Source organism: Sarcophilus harrisii, chromosome 6 (assembly GCF_902635505.1).
Source record: "Sarcophilus harrisii chromosome 6, mSarHar1.11, whole genome shotgun sequence".
Classification (NCBI taxonomy): domain Eukaryota; kingdom Metazoa; phylum Chordata; class Mammalia; order Dasyuromorphia; family Dasyuridae; genus Sarcophilus; species Sarcophilus harrisii.
The window spans coordinates 28875577-28896778 of NC_045431.1; the positions used below are offsets into that span (position 1 = coordinate 28875577).

Below are 21202 nucleotides of genomic sequence, written 5' to 3' on the forward strand. Positions count from 1 at the left end.
GGTCATGTAAGGGCAACAACATTGAAGGCATCAGAACTGTGCTTAATGCACTGATCAATCGACTTCCAAGGACTGATCACGCAACAGGAGGTCTCCTTCTTCCCAACGGAGAGGCTAGAACTTTGAAAAGACTTTGCCAGGCCTGGTTTATTTTGTTTAGTTGTACTTTGTTACTAGGGAGGCTTTGAATAAGCAGGGGAGGGGAAGTCACAGGAAGTGATATTGATGTAATAAAGAAACAAATATCAGTTAAAAACATTTATTTAAAAAAATTTTATTTGTTTTTGAAATAGTTGTATTTGTATTTGATTCAGTTTCAGAATCAGACTCGGGCCTTCTACCTCTTTATTTATCATGGCACTGAGGCCCTTTGGCAGACAACTCTAAGATATTTGGGTCAGAAATCTCTCCACAACATAGCAGAAGAGTTGGAACACTGCGGGGAAGACATAAAAAAACCAAATGAATAGTTTGAAATAGAGGTAATAGTTTCTGTCCTCAAATAACATGCTACCTAGATGGCAACATAGAACACTCACCCACATACCCACCTCCCTTTACCCCTGCCCCTAGCCAATTAAATTGTTTTCATTTAGAATTTTTGTTTTGTTGACCCTTGTTGACTAAATATAATATTCTTCATGTCCACATCTTCAGGGCTTATAAGAAACAATGTAGAGAGGACTAGGGGTTCTTGTGGAGGTGTTGTTTGGACTAGGTGACCACCAAAGACTCTTAGTTCTGAGATTTTGTGATTCTGGGATTCTCTTCCTCCTATGAGGCTGACATCAAGGAAGCATGGGATGAAAGGCCTGTATTTATCAAACCGAATTTAAATTGAACTAAATTAAGAGAGCGCAGGCAGGAGGCTGAACTTTTTGGCCTGATCAAGGGCACTAAATCGTCACAATCTCTGGGCTGGAGAACAGATTGTGCAAGGACCACAAAGGTCATCCCACCCAACTCCCTTCCTTCAGAGAGGGAAGTCCAGGTCCAGCAAAATAAAGCCACATTTCGGGTAAATAGCAGAGCAGAGCGTCAGACCCAGTCCTTTTTTCCATTGTATTGCCCTATCTGGATTGAAGTCACCGAACTGGATTCCTTCCAATGACAAAATTTTATTCTTCATGATAGGACACTGCTGGATATACGTCAGTACCTATGTATCTTCTGAGATCTGATAAGGAACAAAACTTTTTTGTTTCCCTCGGTTGTTTTTGAAGGCTGAGATGGGCTGCTACCTGTCTTTGATGATCCCAGGACCGTTGTGCCAGTTCTGGAGTCAGTGATCCTTTCCAGCCGATTCCCTGTTCATGAATCATTCTTCATGCTTGAGTGAGACAGCCGAGTACAAAGTGTGACTTTGAAACAAGACTAGCTCCTTGTTAGTCTCAGCTCCTACACAGTGAAGCTGTGGGAAAGGAAAAGCGACATCTTATTTTATTTCTGGGATTTGTTAAAACTTTGTGCTAATCGTGCTGTAGTAGAGAGACTACTGAACTCGAAGGGCAGAGAAGTCTGGCTTAGTAGACCTGCGGAAAGCATGATGGATTTGGACTTGCATTCGGGGTAAGGTGGACCAAATGATCTGGAAGGCTCCTTCTGGTACTAAATTTGCAATCTTGATGTCTCCTCTGACACTTGTGGGCGAATCATTGGGTCTCAGATCTGTAATGTAAGGATAATTATATATATACACACACGCACACACACATAAATATATATATACAATGTTGTTTTATATATACACATGCACACATATATACATATATATACAATGTTGTTATATATATTGTATATTGTATATATATACAATGTTGTTTTATATATATTATATATATTGTATATATATATACACACAATGTTGTTAAGGCAGGTATAGATATATTATATATATATATATATATAAAACAACATTGTGAAGCAGAGATATATTATATATATATATATAATATGTAACATATATATACATGTATATATAACATATCTATACCTGCTTTACAATGTTGTGAATGTATATAAACCTTTAATTTATTTTTCATGCAACTGAACTTCTCTGTGTCAAATGGCTGGCAATAGGATTTCAACAAGTGAAGTCAATCTGGGAGCAGGGGCACTCAGCCAATGCCCACTGGCAGATCCTGGATAAGAAAGCCTCTGTGGCAGAAAGCAGGAGAGTTAGTCTGCCAAAAATCAAAGTTTAACAAATAAACGTCATTCTGCCTTAGGATACCTCGTAATGATAGCTCTGTCATTGCCAATATCAGCAGCAAAACAGGTGCATCACCCCCCGAAGACTTCTTTCACGGGCAGGATTATAGTCAGAGGGTAGCAGGGCCCAAGAAGCTGTGGTTCTTGAAGGTCTGGATTGAACCTGCAGAATTCGCTGTTGGAAGAGGAACATCCTGCAGAATAGACCAAGCAGTTTGATAGGCGGACTTGGAATCCGCCTAGAAAATCTCAGAAAACGTTCCAACTGGAAGGGACATAGAGATTACCTTGCCTAACTGCCTCATTTCACAGATGAGTTATCTTTAAAGAGAAATTATCTTTGGCCGTTGGAGTCTCTTATCGATAATCGTGTATTCTTGACCAGATAAGCAAAGCCAAATCATTTTTACTGGGGACTCAGAGCACTCCATAACAAATTCGGGGACTGCTTAAATGTACTGTGTTTTCTGTGCTCAACCTAGTCCATGCAATAGATTTGCTCCCAATTTCTCGATTTTTATTTTGTCCACTTAAATAGAACTGAATATCAATGTGGATTTAAAGTTTCCCTGATGACAAAGAATTTTAAGAGACTGACATCTTTCTACCATTGAGTTGAGCTGTTTTAGAACTTTTTGGACACCCTCCAGAAACACAGCTGGACAGCAAGTGTCCCATCTTGCCTGCATCCTACCCTTCAAATTGCCTCCCATATAGTCTGCCTCCTGTAATCCCCAGACCACAGAACATTCCCCAGGTACTTGGATCTGGAACCATGGACTTGAGATCCACCCCATTCTACTCAGTGAATGCTCTATGTGGTCCAAATCCCACCTTGGCCATCTTGTCTTTATCATCTGTTTCTGTTATGTCACTCTTTTCTCTCTTCCTCCTTCCTCTCCTCCTCATTCCTACTCCTCCCCAGCTAGTTCCCCAGATTTAGAAGTATAACCAGAGCAACCAGAGCCATTGCTACTGGAAAGAAGTCCGTCAACTCCTGGATCATTCCACTCACCTTCCCTGTGACTTCTCACAGCAAAATATCACCCACCAATATCTATTCTCTATCCCTTTTAGCAGGCAAGTTCCTTGAGAGCCCCAAGCGGCTTTTTTTCTTATATCTCTATCCCTAGTACTTAGCACAATGCTTGACAAAAAAATAATGTCTTAAATACGTTTTCAACTTGCTTGTTCATTCAATAGATATATATGAACAGAAAGGAAAAGCAAGAAAACAACTATTCAAAGGCAGTTCACATACAGTTAGAAATAACATCCAATAGCTTATCTTGGTAAAGAGAAGGACATTTAATAATTGCCTCTTCTATGGACTCAATGTATTCTGGCTGACATTTTGAGCTCTTTCAGAAATCTGGGCTGTATCCAAGCACATGCAAGTAGAATGGAGAAATCGAAGAGATCGCTATCGCCTTTTTTTTTTTTTTTTTTCCTTCTCTGAGATACTGACAATGATTCTTTGTGAGATGTCTCGGTACATTTGAGGAAGTTATATACAAATATTTTGCAGGAATCTGTCAAAGGCTGATTATTGTGATTTATATAATGTGGATATTCGGTTTCATGAAAATCATGTGTCATTCACTTAAAACTGGCAAAGATGTATTAATGCTGAGGATTTTAGAGTTTGGATTCTAAGGAGAGTGTCCTCCAGTTGTGGGACAAGGAAAAGGGAAGGGGGGGAGAGAGACGGACAGACAGAGACAGAGACAGACAGAGATAGAGAGAAAGAGAAATAGAGAGAAAGACATATATAAAAAAATAGAGACAGACAGAGGGGTGCTTGTGGTGTCTGGCAGATTTACATTGGAAAAAGAAATGCACACAAGCCCAATGAGTAGCTGGAAATCATGTGCCCAATATGGTTCCAGGCAACAAGAAATAAGGCCAGTCCAAGAAACAGAATGATTGTAGTTCTATTTAGTATCTCGTAAATACACATGATCATGCCATTTCGTTATAATGCATCTTAAAATTCTTGAGTATACATAAAAACTGGCCATAAAAGAACATCATAATATAACAGCATTTGATTATCTATAGTAATGAGACAGCACAGATCACTGAAATCCAAAGGTTTGAAATCCTCCAGCTATGTAAAGTGGTTAGTATACCACAAATATTTTTGTGATAAGTTGCAGCATAGAAGGCTTCCCGAATTAATTCTCAGAATCAATTGCTTGAGGCAAGTTTAGATTTTTTCCTTCTGAAATCATAACTATGAATTATTTTATATCTTTGTTACAGGGTTTTTGTTTGAGAATTCAACTAGTACTAACCCGTAATTTTCTCAGAAATCAGGCTATTGATTAGGTCCATCCTCTGCCTTATTTATTGAAGATTATCTTTCTTTAGGCACTAATTTCAGGCTTTCCCAAGCAATGTTATTTTCTTTAAATTTTTTTATTCAAATTTAAATACATAAAAATATTCATATACTCAGCAGAATTCAGTAATAATAATAGCTAGCATTTATATACCATTTTATGGTTTGCAAAGCACTTTACAAATATTATCTCATTGTATCCTTAAAACAACCCTGGGAGATAGCTTCTATTTTAAATTTTTTTTCAATTAATTAAGTAATTAATATTGCTTTAACATAGTTCTTCTGAAAACAGATTAGGTTTTTAAAGGTTCTTTATATTGTTTTTCTTTATAATGTTTTTGTCCTTGCATAAATTGTTATGTTCTGCTTCACTTCACTCAAGTTCTCTGAAATCATCTCTTTCAACATTTTCATTTTATTTTTTGTTTTGATGGCACAATAATATTTCATTATTTTAAAAGATCACAATGTATTCACCCATCCCCTGATTGTCTATGTGGCAATCAAAAATTCCCTTCATAATCCAGTTCTTTTAATCTCCTCTTGAGAAGCAAAGAGTTTATCTGACTTCTGGCCATCAACCACCCAGTACCATCTTTCTACTTAACTCTCTCTCTTTTTCCCAATTTGTTTTCCTGTTAAGTTGGATGTATTTCCATTCCAAATTGTTTTCCATGTATGTGTGTGTATCTGCATATGTATGTTCAATTCTCCTTTCTCTGACTCAATTAAGAATTAGGTTTATTTGATGTCTATACCCCATTCCTTCCTCTATATTTACATAGTCTTCTCATGTACTTCAATTATGAGAAACAGCAAATTCCCTAATCTTCTTCCTTCTTTTTACACTATCATATTCCTTTTTATGGTGCTTTCCCTTTCTCTTACTACTTTCAGCACAAAACCTATCCATTCACATTACCTCTGTTTTATTTTAATTTAACTCCTCAAATACCCTTTGAAGAATTATGGTTTGGAAGAGGCACTTTTTTCTTCTCCCGTTTAGAATGTTAGCATGACATCATTATATGTTCCCTTCCAATTGATCATATAAATTTGTTTTTCTAGATTTCTCTTGACTCTTGTATTTGTATCTCAAAGTTCCCTACATAGCTCTGGATTTTTCTTCTCTTTGTTTTTTCTATCCTAAAGAACATTATTTTATTTTATATTTGATTTATTTATTATTTTTCCCTGGTTACATTCAAAAAACAAAAAAAAAAAATTACATTTGTTTTTAAAATTTTTGAGTTCTAGGTTCTCTCTTACCTAACCCATAATGAAGAAACCACATGTGAAGTTATGCAAAACATTTTTACAAAAGTCAAGTTGTGAAAGAAAACAAAAATTTTCCATCCTAATGAAAATAAAAAACCTTCAAGGTAAATTAAGAGAGAGAGAGAGAGAGAGAGAGAGAGAGAGAGAATGCTTCAGTCTGTATTTAAACATAATCAGTTCCTTCTTTGGGTAGGGATAGGATTCTTCATCATAAGTCCTTCAGAATAGTGTTGGATGATTGTATTACTGAGAATAGGTGGTCATTGTAGAACATTGCTATTACTTTGTTTACTATACCATTTTGCTTTACTTGAGTTCATAGAGGACTTTCCAAGTGTTTGTTGTTGTTGTTGTTGTTGTTGTTTTTTCTGAGAGCATTCTGCTTTTCATTTCCCATAGAATAATAATATTCTATCACAAACATATACCACAGTTTATTGAGCCATTCCTCAGTTGGTGGGCATCCCCTCAATTTCCATTTTTTTTTTTTTTGCCATGAGAAGATAGTAGTTGCTATGAATATTTTTTGTACATATAGATCATTTTTCTTTTCTTTTTCTTTTTCTTTTTTTTTTTTTTTTGAATCTCTTTTGATATTCAAGCCTAGTACAGATGTTGTTAGGTCAAAGGTATGCATGAATTTATCGCCCTTTGGGCACAGATCATATCTTTTGATCATTTATCAATTGGGGCATGGCTCTTATTTTTATCAATTTGACTCAGTTCCTTCTATGTTTGAGAAATGAGGGCTTATCAGAGAAAGTTGCTTTGGAAATGTTTTTACAATTACTATTGCTAACTGCATTCCTCCCATTTATTCTTTCTCTTTCCCCCATTTATTCTCTCTCTCACCTTTTACCCTATTCCTCTTCAAAAGTGTTTTGGTACTAACCACTCCCTCTCCCAATATACCCTCTTTTTTGTCACCCTCCCTTCCTTCCATAGCCCATTCCTTTCCTATTTTCCAAAGGGTAAGACAGATTTCTATATCCATATTGAATATGTATGGTATTTCTTCTATGAACCAATTCTGATGAAAGTAAGGTTCACTCATTCCCTTTCTCCTTACCCTCTTCTCCTCTACTGTAAAAGCTTTTTTTCTTTGACTCATTTTTTTTTACTGAAACTTTTTATTTTCAAAACATATGCAACGACAACTTTTCACCACTGACTTTTGCAAAACCTTGTGTTCTAATTTAATCCCCTCCCACCCACCCCCCTCCTAGATTTTTGCCTCATTTTTAATGGCATATAATTTTCACCATTCCACTTCTCCCTTTCCCTTTCTCCCAGTACATTTCTCTCTCACCCCTTCTGTCTATATGAATACTCCTTTTAATCGCCCTCTATTTTCTTAAAGATTTATATCCCCCATCTAAGATTATTTTGGCTTTGCAAGATAAGTTTTTCTTATAAGTCTATGCATTTTGCTTTTTGGAATATTGTATATCAAGATCTCTTCTTATTTATAATAAGAGCTGCCAGATCCTACTTGATCTGGACTGTGGTTTCTTGGTTCTTAAACTATTCCTTTCTTTCTTTCTTTTTTTATTATAGCTTTTTATTTACAAAATATATGCATGGGTAATTTTTCAGCATTGACAGTTGCCAAACTTTTTGTTCCAATTTTCCCCTCCTTCCCCCCACTCCCTACCCCAGATGGCAGGTTGACCAATACATGTTAAATATGTTAAAGTATAAGCTAAATACAATATATGTACACATGTCCAAACTATCATTTTGTTGCACAAAAAGAATCGGACTTTGAAATAGTGTACAATTAGCCTGTGAAGGAAATCAAAAATGCAGGCGGACAAAAATAGAGGGATTGGGAATTCTAGGTAGTAGTTCATAGTCATCTCCCAGAGTTCTTTCCCTGCGTGTAGCTGGTTCAATTCATTCCTGCTCTATTGGAACTGATTTGGTTCATCTCATTGTTGAGAGTGGCCACGTCCATCAGAATTGATCATCATATAGTATTGTTGTTGAAGTATATAATGATCTGGTCCTACTCATTTCACTGAACATCAGTTTGTGTAAGTCTCTCCAGGCCTTTCTGAAATCATCCTGTTGGTTATTTCTTACCAAACAATAATATTCCATAATATTCATATACCACAATTTATTCAGCCATTCTCCAACTGATGGGCATCCACTCAGTTTCCAGTTTCTGGCCACTACAAAAAGGGCTGCCACAAACATTCGTGCACATACAAGTCCCTTTCCCTTCTTTATGATCTCTTTGGGATATAAGCCCAGTAGTAACACTGCTGGATCAAAGGGTATGCACAGTTTGATAACTTTTTGAGCATAGTTCCAAATTGCTCTCCAGAATGGCTGGATGTATTCACAATTCCACCAACAGTGTATTAGTGTCCCAGTTTTCCCATATCCCTTGCAACATTCCGCATTATCTTTCCCTGTCATTCTAGCCAATCTGAGGGCTGTGTAGTGGTATCTCAGAGTTGTCTTAATTTGCATTTTTCTGATTAATAATGACTTGGAGCATCTTTCCATATGGCTAGAAATAGTTACAGTATTATTCCTTTCAAAATATTTGCAGTATTTTAAAATTTTTCTTTCTGTAATTATTTATTTATTTAATATATTTTTTCCTAACTACATGTAAAAAACAATTTTTAACATTAAAAAAAAATTGAGTTTCAAATTCTCTTTTTTCAATTTTTTAATTTAATTCTGTGGGAAAACAGAGTCAATTTTTTTGGCTGCAATCTGGATTAAGTAATTTAGGGTCACACAGCTAGTGAGTGTCTGAGATTGGATTTGAACTAATATCTTTTTGACTCCAAGGCTGGAGTCAAAGTCACTCACTGTACCACTCAAATCACCCTGCATGGTTGCTAATTCCTAAGGACAAATATTACCATAGGGTAATTTTGTTAGACATATGCAGTATTGTTAATTTTTTAAAAATTGGGAGCTACATCCATGCAAATGATTTTGGAGAATTTGTAAATAGTATTTGATGGCTCTTATTAGCTGTACAATCCCAGCTAAGCAGCTCACTTCACCTCTCTAAATTTCAGGTTCTTTATCTGTAAAATGGAGATCACAGTACTCTATTACCTATTACAAGGTTGCTTTGAGGACAGCACCTTATAAATTTGAAGGAACTCTAAAATGTGTCGTTGGGGTGGTTGTTATGGACGGCAGAGAAGATTGGACGGAAAGCTGGGGAAGAACCAGACTGAAGTCTTGGGTCTGAGACTAGCTGCCACCCTCACCCTGAGCAAGTCATTTAAGCTCTATTTGCTTTTGGCAACTCCCTAAGATTGATCACTCCTACTGAGTCACTGAAGGCTAACTCCATTGATGAAGGGAGTTCCCTTACCCAGCAATGCCCCATAAGGACCAAATCACAAACAAGCAGAAATTTCTTTCTTGTCCACATCCACCCTGTGCACATTCTTTAAAGAAGCCCACGGCTAGCCTGTGAGAACCCAATTATAACTCTCTGCACACATTTCTAGTGGAGGGAGTTCCAAAAACAGTCCTAGACAGTACCCCAGTCTTAGTACCTTGTACCGAGTGTGCTTTTCAATCCAGAACCTAGGTGGTACAGTGGGCAGAATTCTGGACTTGGAGTTTAGATCCTACCTCAAATACATATAAGTTCTGTGAGTCGCAGTGACTCAGTTTCCCTGTGGCTCCATTTCCCCATCTCTAACATGTAGGAGATGTACTCATTGGCTTCCAAGGTCTTTATGATCTTACGTTGTTCCTTCCATCCTCCTCTGTCGCCTTCTTCAGGCTCAATGCCTTGGCAGAGCAAAGGGTGGAAAGACTATTGAGCCTGGAACCAAAGGACTTAGATTGCAATCACAGCGGGGAAAGTTCTTGGGCACGTTATTTTATCACTGTGAGCTCCAGTGCTCTTTGCAAAGGGAACATAATGGTCCTTGTCCTGACCGTCTCCTAGTTTTTCTTTCAAAAATAAATCATAGCTATCATTTATACAGTACCTTCAGATTTGTAAAGTGCTTTCCGTCTCCCCACCTGATCCTTGCCATAACTCCATAATGTATTATTGTTCAGTCATTTCAGTTGTGTCTCTTTGTGACCCCATTTGGAGTTTTCCTGGCAAAGATCCTGGACTTTTCTTTATCCAGTTTTTATGCAGACGGGGTTAAGTAACTAGCCAGAGTCGCACCTACTTAACTGACTCCAGACTCAACACTCTATGCACTAGGGCACTATCTAGCTGCCTTATCCTATTAATATTCCTATTTTATGGATAAAGAAACTGAGGCTGTTTTATTCAGGATCATAAAACTAGGAAGGGTCTGAAGCAGAATTTGAATTTGAATTCAGATCTTTCTAACTTCAAATCCAACCTTGTATTTATAGCATCACATAGGTGCTCCATTGAAAAATACCTTCACTATTGGATGGATCCTTCCTGACGCATGAGGTGATATGGACCTTATAAAAAAAATCTAAATAGAGAAAAACACTCAGAAAACTTTAAGGCAATTATATATAAAGGTGAACCAGGAAAGAAGGAAACAGGTAGACAGGCTAGAATTTCTATGGTCTGACCCAGGTGGTAGCGGATACAGGAGGTGGGGGAGGGACACAGGTTAGTTCTTGGTACTTGTACCAGGAAGTTCAGAGACAGTATTTGCCTCAAACTGTGGAACACCTAGTACCCACCCAGACTTCACAGAATCCCAGTCCACAAAGGAAAAAGGAACTTTGACTGTTCACCTGGTCAGACTTGGGAATTCCCAGCCCAAACTTCAGGTGGAGCCTGGCTTTTACAGACTTTTTAGGTGAGCAAAGATTTCTCATCTTTTCCATATTGGTTTCCAACCAGTCGCCCTAAACAGGTTTCAACCCAGTCTCTTTAATGTCGGTTCTATTTCCAAGTCTAACCTAATTTCCTTCTCGGGCTTCATTAATTATCAGCAGAAATAAACCTCAACTCCACCCAATCTGGCATCCTTCCCTTTGTTTGGAGAACATTTATCATTCCATATTAGTAACCCAAAATAATAGTATTATCAATAGTGACTAATCAATTACGGGATGTTGTGCTAGAAGGTTTTTTCTAAATCATTTCCATTTTGATCAGTTATATTTTTATAAACTGGCTAAATACAGACGTAATTATTGCAACTTTCAGTCATATTCGATGACTAGTTCATCTCTTTCAGATTTATCTTTAGGGAATCTTATTGTTGATCTTAGAGATAGTCTTTCAAATATGTCATTAGACCCATCCTGTTAACTGATTTTTTTTTTCTGGTTCTTTTTTTAAGTTGGCCATTAATTAGCATTTATTTATTATGGGACTGACTATGTTATGTCCCCATATGTTCTGGCTATGTGACTCCAGGCAAGTCAATTAAGCCCAAAGCAGCTTTCTAAGACAAGAAACTTCTTCTTTGGTAGAGAATATTATTTTCAACATGTTAGACTATAGGTCTGAAAAACAATAACAAAAACAATATAAATAGAGCACCAGCCCTGAAGTCAGGAGGACCTGAGTTCAGATGTGACTTCAGACACTGAACTTCCTAGTTGTGTGACCCTGGGCAAGTCACTTAATCCCAATTTCCTCAGCAAACAACAACAAAACCAGTATGAAGTAAGAGGCATTGTGCTAAGCACTGGGTATAATGATGCAAAAGTGAGATAGTCCCTGCTCTCTAGAATGAGCTTTTATTCTATTTAGGGGAATATAACATATTCACAGATAAGAAAATATAAGATATAAAAAATAGTGATTGGGGAGCAGCACTAATAAATAAGAATATACATGCAAGGCATGTTCTAAAATTTAAAGCAATATATAAATGATCAGTTATTATGTGCAGGTTTAACTTCAATCAATCATTTATGCTTACGCAATTTGTTTTTACTTCATTAATATTTATTTATTTAACAAAAGGGGAAAGAGTCAATAAGTGATCAAACAACCAAAATCATTTTCCATTCTTCAACTTCATCATCATTTCCTAAAAGAACTGAAACAGTGCAATTCCACAAATGTAACATTTAAATTATTTGCAAAGAAGAGGTTTATTCAGACTAGGGCCCAGGACTATTCCAGAAGAGTCTTAATAAAGGCAAAGCCATAATGTCTTTTATTACTGCTCCAGCCTATCTATGATGATCAAAATCAAACAAATTTTTTTTTCTCCTTAGGAATTATTTCCCCTTCTATGAAAGGGAGTCTTGCTATATACATAGTGTATCGAACTTTTGTCATTATTTTTCAATCATGTCTAATTCTGGAGTGATTTGCCATTTCCCTTTCCAACTCATTTTACAGATGATAGACATGAGGCAAATAGGCTTAAGTGAGCTGTCCAGGGTCACACAGCTAGTGATTGAGGCTGAATTTGAACTCATAAGAGTCTTCTTTATTCTATGCACTCTGGCACTACCTGGTGGTGTATCCTATCACATAAACATTGGAGAAAGGTGTGAAGAGGAAAAATATTCAGCTATAACAAGCAAGTCATATTGTTATTTATTTATTTATTTGTTTGTTTTTTGCTGAGGTAATTGGGGTTAAGTGACTTGTCCAGGGTTAGGACAATTGTCCTTATTTTACTTGTTATCATTGTTAAGGATTGTTAAGGAATTGTTAAGTGTCTAAGACTAGATTTGAACTCAGGTGTTCCTGACTTCAGGACTGGTATTCTATCCACTGCACCACCTAGCTGCCCCTCATATTGCTATTTTTACATTGAAACTTCATGGAATCTAAATAAAAGATATTTTTAAAAAAAATTTTCTCAACTGGACCATTGGAAATGGAGAGAGGAGTTCATAATGATGGCTCAGTGCTTGGCACATAATAAGCACTTAATAAATGCTTATTGAATTGAATTGAATTATATATAAATCAAAATCTTCTCCATCGATGAACTTTAACTACACTATACCTATACTATAACTATAGTAGACTATATATGCTAGATCACGGTTTCTTAAACTATTTCTATTCATGACCGTTTTTGTCCAAGAAATTTTTACATAACCTCAGGTATATAGATATATAATATAGGTAAACAAATAAAACATTCACTGACTTCAGGGCTGGTACTCTATCCACTGCACCACCTAGCTGCCCCCTTGGCACTGATTTTGAAAGAGCTATAAGCAGATAGGCAGTAGGCTTTACAAGATAGTCCAGATCCATCCCCTCTTTTTTTAGGATACAGAATTTCTGTGGAACATTTTGCATCAGAATGTGCCTTGTTTTCACTTATTCTATGTAAACACAGAAAAACAAGAAGTACCAGATTTGTGAGCTAACTACTGAACAACATAATGGACCTTTTACTGGTAAGATCACATTATGTGGGCAAACAAAAAAGGACTGGATAACTGAAGTGGCAATGGGTAGGCTTGTTTTATTGGGGTTTGCTTTTTAATTGTGCTTATTAATTCTTTCTGTTGCTTTTGCCCATCTCCTGGTCAAAATATTAAAATTGAATTTATACTAAAATCTTTTTTTCTCTAATATTAGGACTAGAAAAGGAGAATGGAAGGAAGGAAGGAAGGAAGAAAAGGAGAGAGGGAGGGAAGGAAGGAAAGGGAGGAAGGGAAGGAGGGAAGGAAGGAAGGAAGGAAGGAAGGAAGGAAAGAAGGAAAACAGAAAGGAAGGAAAGGAAGGGGGAAGGAAAAGAGAGAGGCAAGGGAAGAAAAAAGGAAGGAAGAAAAAGAGGAAGGAGGGAGGAAAAAAGAAGGAAAGAAGAAAGGAAGGAAAAAATGAAAGAGGGAAGCAAGGAAGGAAATCAAGAAGAGAGAAAGGAAGGAACAAAAGAAGGAAAGGAGGGAAGGAAAGAAGGAAGAGGGGAAGGGAAGGAGGAAAAAGGAAAGGAAGGAAGGAAGAAGGAAAGAAGGAAGGAAGGAAGGTAGCTCTAGGAAGCCCAAGGGATGATGAGTGAAGTCATAGAGAACTAGATAGTTAAGTATTCTCGCCCCAACCCTCCAAGATACAATGGTTAGATTGAGCATTAGATCTACAGTCAGCTCTGACCTCAGACACCGACTAGCCATATCACCCAGCGCATGTCAATTAACCCTATTTGCCTCAGTTTCCTACTCTGTAAAATAAGTTGGAGAAAGAACTGGCAAACCATTCTTGTACCTTTGTCAAGAAAACCAAAACTGGGTTATGATGAGTTAGACTGAATAATGACAACAACAACAACAACAACAACAAAAATTGATTATGACAATTTAAATACACGAACACCAAAAGTGCAAAAATTCAAATATTCTAGGCTATACAAAAACCATCCAACCTTTAACCTAATGTTATGTAACAAAAGATCTCATTTTATACACCTGTCCACTTTGATGGAAGCCATCAATCTGCTCCTCTTTTAGAGGAAAGAATTTTTAAATTTAAGATTATTACAGTTAAGGACATAACATTAATAGATATATTTTTAGGACAGGTTTACAAAAATAGTGGCTTATTTTGTGAATTATTAAGAATTTAGATAAAGCACCCAATAAAATGTTAGATTGCTCCAAATGGGGCTATTCCTTTTTCTTGAGACACTTTGGGATAGACATTCAGAAGATGTGGACGGGAAAGTGACTTTACTGGCCCAATTTTGACTGTTTTTCACAAGGGATGGAGCAATGTTGAAAGCATTTCACAACTGCACCAATAGCATTTCAGAGAGGATGTCCTCAGTGCTCCAAGGAAGAGCTTCTCAAGGGTAAGAGATGTTGAGTATTTTAACTAAAAGATTCTTAAAGATTGTAAATTCTCTAGGGGTCTCCAAAAGTAGGAGTTATTATCATTGCACAGGATGATTTAAATCTCAATCTGCCTTAAGACAGAAAGATGATTCAAAGCTCACTTATCAAGGTGAAGATCCCACCCTAAAATTGCTCAAGACTCTAGGGCTGATGACGTACAAAATTATAAAGCTTTTCATCAAGATTTGGCTTTGATTCACCGTCAGAAATGGGCTCATGCATTTGAAACATTTTTCTTGGATGCAAAAGTAGATTATTTCTCAAGTGGTAGACTAATGGAAAATTGACTCTGGAAAGTTCCAACTCTTATTAATATGAAAGACTTAATAATGCACAGTACTTAATTTCATGTAAGTTATATCAAATACTGAGATTAAAGGAGATTAAAATTAACTATAATAATGACATTAATCAGCTGATTATTCTCACGTAATGTTGGCATTAAAAATCAGAGATTTGGGGCAGATAGGAGGCACAGTGGATAGAGCATCAGCCCTGAAGTCAGGAGGACCTGAGTTCAAATGAGATCTCAAGATACTTAACACTGCCTAGCTGTGTGACCTTGGACAAGTTACTTAACCCCAATTGCCTCAGGGGGGAAAACACCCAAAACAATAAATAAATAAATGAACGAATAAATAAACAAACAAATAAATGAATGAATAAACGAAATAAATAAATGAATGAATAAATGAATAAATAAATAAATTAGAGGCTTTTAAGTGTTAAGACATAGAGAGCAATACCTTCCACAAAATAAGTACAAAACGTTTTTTCTACGGGTTAATAAGAAAAATAGACTATTCATCCTTATTTGAAATTAGGGTAGTATAAAGTGCCAGTGGCAAGAAGCAAAATTCTAGTTCCTGATTAAAAAAAAATATTGAAGTACAATCTACAATCACTTTACGTAATAATCTGTATCGTTAGCACTGATTGCAGAGAGACATTTATACATGAGTGCTCATGTGTAATGCTGCAAAGAATGTATAAAATATTTTTCTGGCTTTCAAGGACACGGTGCTACCTAGGGAGACAAAGAGCGCATTGTGTCCACTGTAGTAAAACAGGGTACAAATTCACAAAATTAAGACGCTATCTATGAAGTCTACTTCTATAGTGAGGATTTTTTACCCATGTAAGTAGAACTTCATAAAAAACTAGTACAGACTTAAATTAGCCTTTGTATGTGAGAATAATATTTTATGAAATTTTATGAAAATTTTAGGAAAACCATAAAAAGTTTTTTTTTTTAAGTTATCATTTGGCTGGTGGAAATCTAAATTCCCAGTATCGTTACCTGGTCTGACTCAAAAAGCAAAGAACTCATTAGTTATCCACAGCATAGGTCTGAAAATGTTTTTGATCATGCGCCTCTATCAAAAAAATTGTTCATATTTTTCCACTAGATGTAAATTTATTTATTTATAAATGCCATATGTGTAGCATTATAGTAATATTCATGTACATTATAAAACTTACATAAAATAGAAATTATAAAAATATGGGCTAATGGTTAGGTAATTTTTAAAAATAATACTTTATCATCAGGTAAAAACTTTTTCTTCCACTAGACATTGTTATTAATAATTAATTATAGTGAGACTTAATGAGAATAATATGATTCAATGTGCTTTGTTATTTTCAAAAATCATGGTTCAACATTTCATGCTATAGTGAAATGGAAATCTGTTTCTAAATTCAGGGTTTTTTGGTCATTTGATTTTAATAGCTAAAAAAGAAAGAGAGAAAGATCTCACAGAGATATGTAGATCAAAACAGAAACATTGCATCATTTTTTTCAATACAGACTTTGCAATTATGCAAAGATTTGTTGTTGAAATTCAGCTAGTAACTTTCCATCTTCTGTGATATCAATCAATTATTCTTACAAATCAGAAGTTTTTGAAGATTTGTATTTCTGATAACTGGGCCCAAATCCCACTGCAACTTTACATTTGGAAGAATTTGAAACACTTTAGAAAATCCTATTTTTTTTTTCCTCTAAGTACATAGATATGAGAGTAATTTCACCTCAAATACTTAATAGCTGTGTGACCCTGAGCTAATCACTTAACTGTTTCAGTTTTGTCCTCTGCAAAATGGGGATAATAGCAGTACTTACCCCTGAGGATTGTTGTTGTGAGGATCAAATGAGATAACTGTTTGTAAAGCTCTTTGTAAATTTTAAAGGACTATATGGATACCAGCTATTGTTATTGTTTATTATTATATTATTATTCTCAGCAACCACCCTGCAATTTATAAATATTTGCTTCGTGTGTCCCAGGCACTGTGCCATACATTATGGATACAGTACAGAGTGAAAGGATCCCTAATCTTAAGAACTTCACATTCTAAAGTGAGAGATAACAAGTCCATATAAATTTACATTAATAAATGCAGTTAATAGATAAAGTAAATAAATGCAAATATAAAGTAGTTAAATACAAGGTATTTACACCCAGAAGAGAGTATCCAAGAAAAGAGAGCTATTGATTTGTCAAATATTGCAAGTCAGGTCCTGAAAGTTTGAGGATTGAAAAAAGGCCATCTGATTTCACAATGAAAAGATCATTCATTGGCAGATTTCAAGAGAGCAGTTTCAACTGAGTGAGGAGTCAAGACTAGGACAGAGGTTGGCAACCTGGGAAATGAAAAGGAAGGTGATATTTTCAATGGAAACTGGTAAGAGGGGATTTCCAAGGAAAGGTAATGGATTGAGATTTGAGATTTACATTGCACCTCCCAATCTTCACATGGCTCCTTCCCCCTTTCCCCCCAAAAGAAAGATAGAAAAATTGGTGGATTATCTTCCTTATGGCCACTATTCTTGAGCATAGGATACATTTGCTATGGGATGTCTGCAGCAGTTATTGTGTGTCTGAAGGAGGATGGAAAAGGAGTTTTGCTGAAATAGATGTCTGATTAAGTTATAACTATCCAAATAGTCCATTTAGGTGTAGCTACAGGAAACAAACTATGGCAAGAGTGAAAAGTGAAGAAATATTGAACTTTATAATGGGTGAAGAGACTACCATGGTTGTGATGGAAATTAGCCAATAAATGTCTATCAGGAGAGAGGGGGATCCCATTTTCTGATTGGTTGATAGTCCACTCATGAAGTCAGGTAATCTCTCCACTTTGGAAAGCAATGCTCTAAATGACTTCTGAGAAGCAAAACCATTGAAAAACTGGTTGTTTTGGCAACCAGTGACAAAGAGATGGTGGTAGAAAAGAAATGGTCAAAGAAACTTCCTAACAAGCTGCATGTGATTTTCTAGAATTTGTATTTGTACTGTCTTGCTTGAAGTTAAATAAAGGCCCCTGAAATCTTTTGTAAATGTGTTGGTAAGAACATAAATAAAATTGTGCGTGAACTCACATGTATTAGTTGGATCTCATTGCTTAACACTTGAGAACCTTGAATCAGTTCTTAACTTTTTCTAGTTGTGTGTTGTTGGGAAATTTCATTTAAATTCTCGGGGCTGGATTCCTCATCCATTAAATGGAGATTATGCGATGGGGTGTTTGGTGATGATGTATGGGTATGAATTATGCAGTTCTCCATGAATTAAGCAGAGGGCAAGGACAAGTTGCACAGTGGTTGTGAGGAGGCTACAACATATTATCTTTTTTATTTTTTATTTATTTTTATTTTTTTAAATTATAGTAACTTTTTATTGACAGAACCCATGCCAGGGTAATTTTTTACAACATTATCCCTTGCACTCACTTCTGTTCCGATTTTTCCCCTCCCTCCCTCCCTCCACCCCCTCCCCCAGATGGCAAGCAGTCCTATACATGTTAGATATGTCGCAGTATATCCTAGATACAATATACGTGTGCAGAACCGAACAGTTCTCTTGTACAACATATTATCAATTAAAAATTGTTGGGGGGGAGGGGCACCTGCCCTGAAGTCAGGAGGACCGAGTTCAAATCTGTTCTCAGACACTTAACACTTCTTGGCTGTGTGACCCTGGGCAAGTCACTTAACCCCAATTGCCTTGGGGGAAAACATTTAAGAAAAGCTGCATAAAAGAAATCAATGGAGAGATGTATAACTAGAAGAGGAGATGGGCTGTCATGGAGCAAGAGCAAGAGATAATCCATGTATCACCTGGTTGTCACAATGGCATCAACATCAAGCAGAACTAAGAATATTGTAGAATTTTAAAAAGGACACACACACAAAAGGCACAGAAAATAAGAAAACATCATTGAGCTGTGATCCACACCAAACGAGCGTTTCCACATAAATGATATCAAAGATACATTCAAGTTTCAAAGAAGTTCCTACTTTATGGTGTTGCAAGGAAAACATTCTGGAAAACTATATAGATTAGCCAAGGAGGGTAGCATTAAGACTATACATATTTTATTCTTCACCCTCACTATAGGATTAGATTGTCTACTTTTCTAATCATACATTTATTTAGTGATGTTCCTTTTCTCATATGTGGAACATAGGTCATTAATAGAAATATGCTGCAACCTACTTAAATCCAAGGAGCATGTTTTCATTACTCTCTGGTTCACACAAAACTTTGAGACTATTGTGTTTCAGTAATATACAATCCCCCAAAGAGCTTATGATGAAAAGACAGATTATTCAATCAGTCACAAAAATAAATATGCATATGTGTGTGTGTGTATGTGCACTTGCTCTCATCATGGTCTTTTGTCTTCTGTTTATGTGCATCCTTAGGATGCTTCGGATGGTCTGAAGATGGGGAGAAGATGGCCTTTTTTCATGTGGAGGATATTACGGAGATGTTTCTTTCATAATAGCATGTAAGGAAAGTGCTTTGGAGACATGGTGGAGCATATGCTGTCATTTTGTAACTGGTTCTGGTTGGCTAACTATGCTAACTCTTTGGTTATAGAAGCCTTCACAAAGCCCTAGTCCACTCTAGCTTCTTTCCCTTAGCATTCTGGGGAGAAATTTGTAATCAGTGAAAGGAGCAGAATCTATGAGTCGGTGAATCCAAAAGATGCAGAGGGTGTCTTTGACATTGCATCTTTCCAGAGTTTGGATACAAATCCTAGCGGCATTGATAACTCTGAGGATGAGGGGAGTATAGCCTACCTTAGGAATGACCCTTGGGATTAACCTTTGGGATCCCAGCCTACTAGTGTACAGATACAAGCAGCAGTCTTGCTGCATCTGAATGTAAATTTAGTGGGGGCCAATACTATGCAGAAACTGAGATAAAATTTGAATTTATCCCCCAGAGACTGAAGTGATATAGGAAAGAATTTGCCCCCAAAGAAAAGGCAAAAAAATGAGAAAAAAAAAAGGAGCAAGCAAACCACAACAAAAAAGTGAAAATATTATGTTGTGATTCACATTCAGTCCCCACAGTTCTCTATCTGGATGTAGATGGCTCTCTCCATCATAAGTCTATTGGAATTGGCCTGAATCACTCCATTGTTAAAAAGAGCCAAGTCCATTAGAGTTGATCATCACATAATCTTCTTGTTGCCTGTACAGTGTTCTCTTGGTTCTACACTTCACTCAGCATCAGTTCATATAAGTCTCTCCAGGCCTTTCTGAAACCATCCTGCTGATTGTTTCTTATAAGCTAATCCAATGTTAAGTGGTTATCAGTTGTCAGAGGTGTTCTAGAAAAACAAATTTATACTAAAAAACATAAAAATTCAGATTATGGAATTAACAGTAATAATAGGTATTTATATGTCATTCTAAAATTTCCATTTTACATGCATCTTATCATTTGAATCTTACAATGACTCTGCCAGATATAACAGATTATATTATATGTATCTTACATGAGGAAGCAGGGACTCATCTTAGTTAAGTGATTTGTTAATGGTCTCATATTTATTAAGAATCACAATCAGGATATGAATACAGTTTTCATTAACTCCAAGGTCATTATTTTATCCACCATACCACAAATCGATTAAAAGTATAACAGATTTCATGCATTTATATCATCTACAACTTGAGAAACAAGAAAGAAAAATAAAGTATTTTTAAATAGTCCACAGCTAAGTAGACAGAGAGCTGAAATAACTTAAAAAAAAAAAAAACTAACTAACTTCAAGTATGTTCTTTTTAGCATCCTTCAATCTAAAATTTGAATTCTACTTACATGAACTGATGCAGAATAAAATGAGCAGAAGCAGGAGATCATTGTACACAGCAACAACAAGATTATACAGTAACCAATTCTGATGGACGTGGCTCTTCTCAACAATGAGGTGATTCAGGCCAGTTCCAATGATCTAGTGATGAAGAGAGCCATCTGCACCCAGGGAGAGAACTGTGAGAACTGAGTGTGGACCACAACATAGCATTCTCATTCTTTCTGACGTTTGTTCGCAGCTTATTTTGCTTCTCTTTTTCTTATTTTTACTGGTTTGATTTGATTTTTCTTGTGTAGCCCGATAATTGTATAAATATGTATGCATATATTGGATTTAATGTGTATTTCTACCAAGTTTAACATATATTGGACTCCTTGACAGCTAGGAGAGGGCATGGGAAGGGGGGGGGGGGAGATTGGAACACAGAGTTTTGTAAGGGCTAATGTTAAAGAATTGTCCACGTGGATGTTTTGAAAAATGAAAAGTTTTAATTAA

The 21202-nt window shown here is 36.2% G+C and overlaps 2 long non-coding RNA genes across 4 annotated transcripts; one reads left to right on the top strand and one right to left on the bottom strand.

Annotated features, from left to right (window-relative positions):
* Window positions 1–364: 364 nt before the first annotated feature.
* LOC105750914 lies at window positions 365–3746 on the bottom strand. The gene is made up of 3 exons (XR_004230172.1): window positions 2234–3746; window positions 1242–1411; window positions 365–436 (listed from the first exon to the last, which is right to left on the bottom strand). It is a non-coding gene; the product is annotated as an uncharacterized LOC105750914 (long non-coding RNA).
* LOC105750915 lies at window positions 1407–20780 on the top strand. Of its 3 annotated transcripts, none has more exons than XR_001121295.3 (3): window positions 1407–1569; window positions 19302–19387; window positions 20680–20780. It is a non-coding gene; the product is annotated as an uncharacterized LOC105750915 (long non-coding RNA). The 3 variants fall into 3 exon arrangements; XR_001121296.3 differs by lacking the exon at window positions 1407–1569 and adding an exon at window positions 8805–10629; XR_002770611.1 differs by lacking the exon at window positions 1407–1569 and adding an exon at window positions 13659–14547.
* Window positions 20781–21202: the final 422 nt, after the last annotated feature.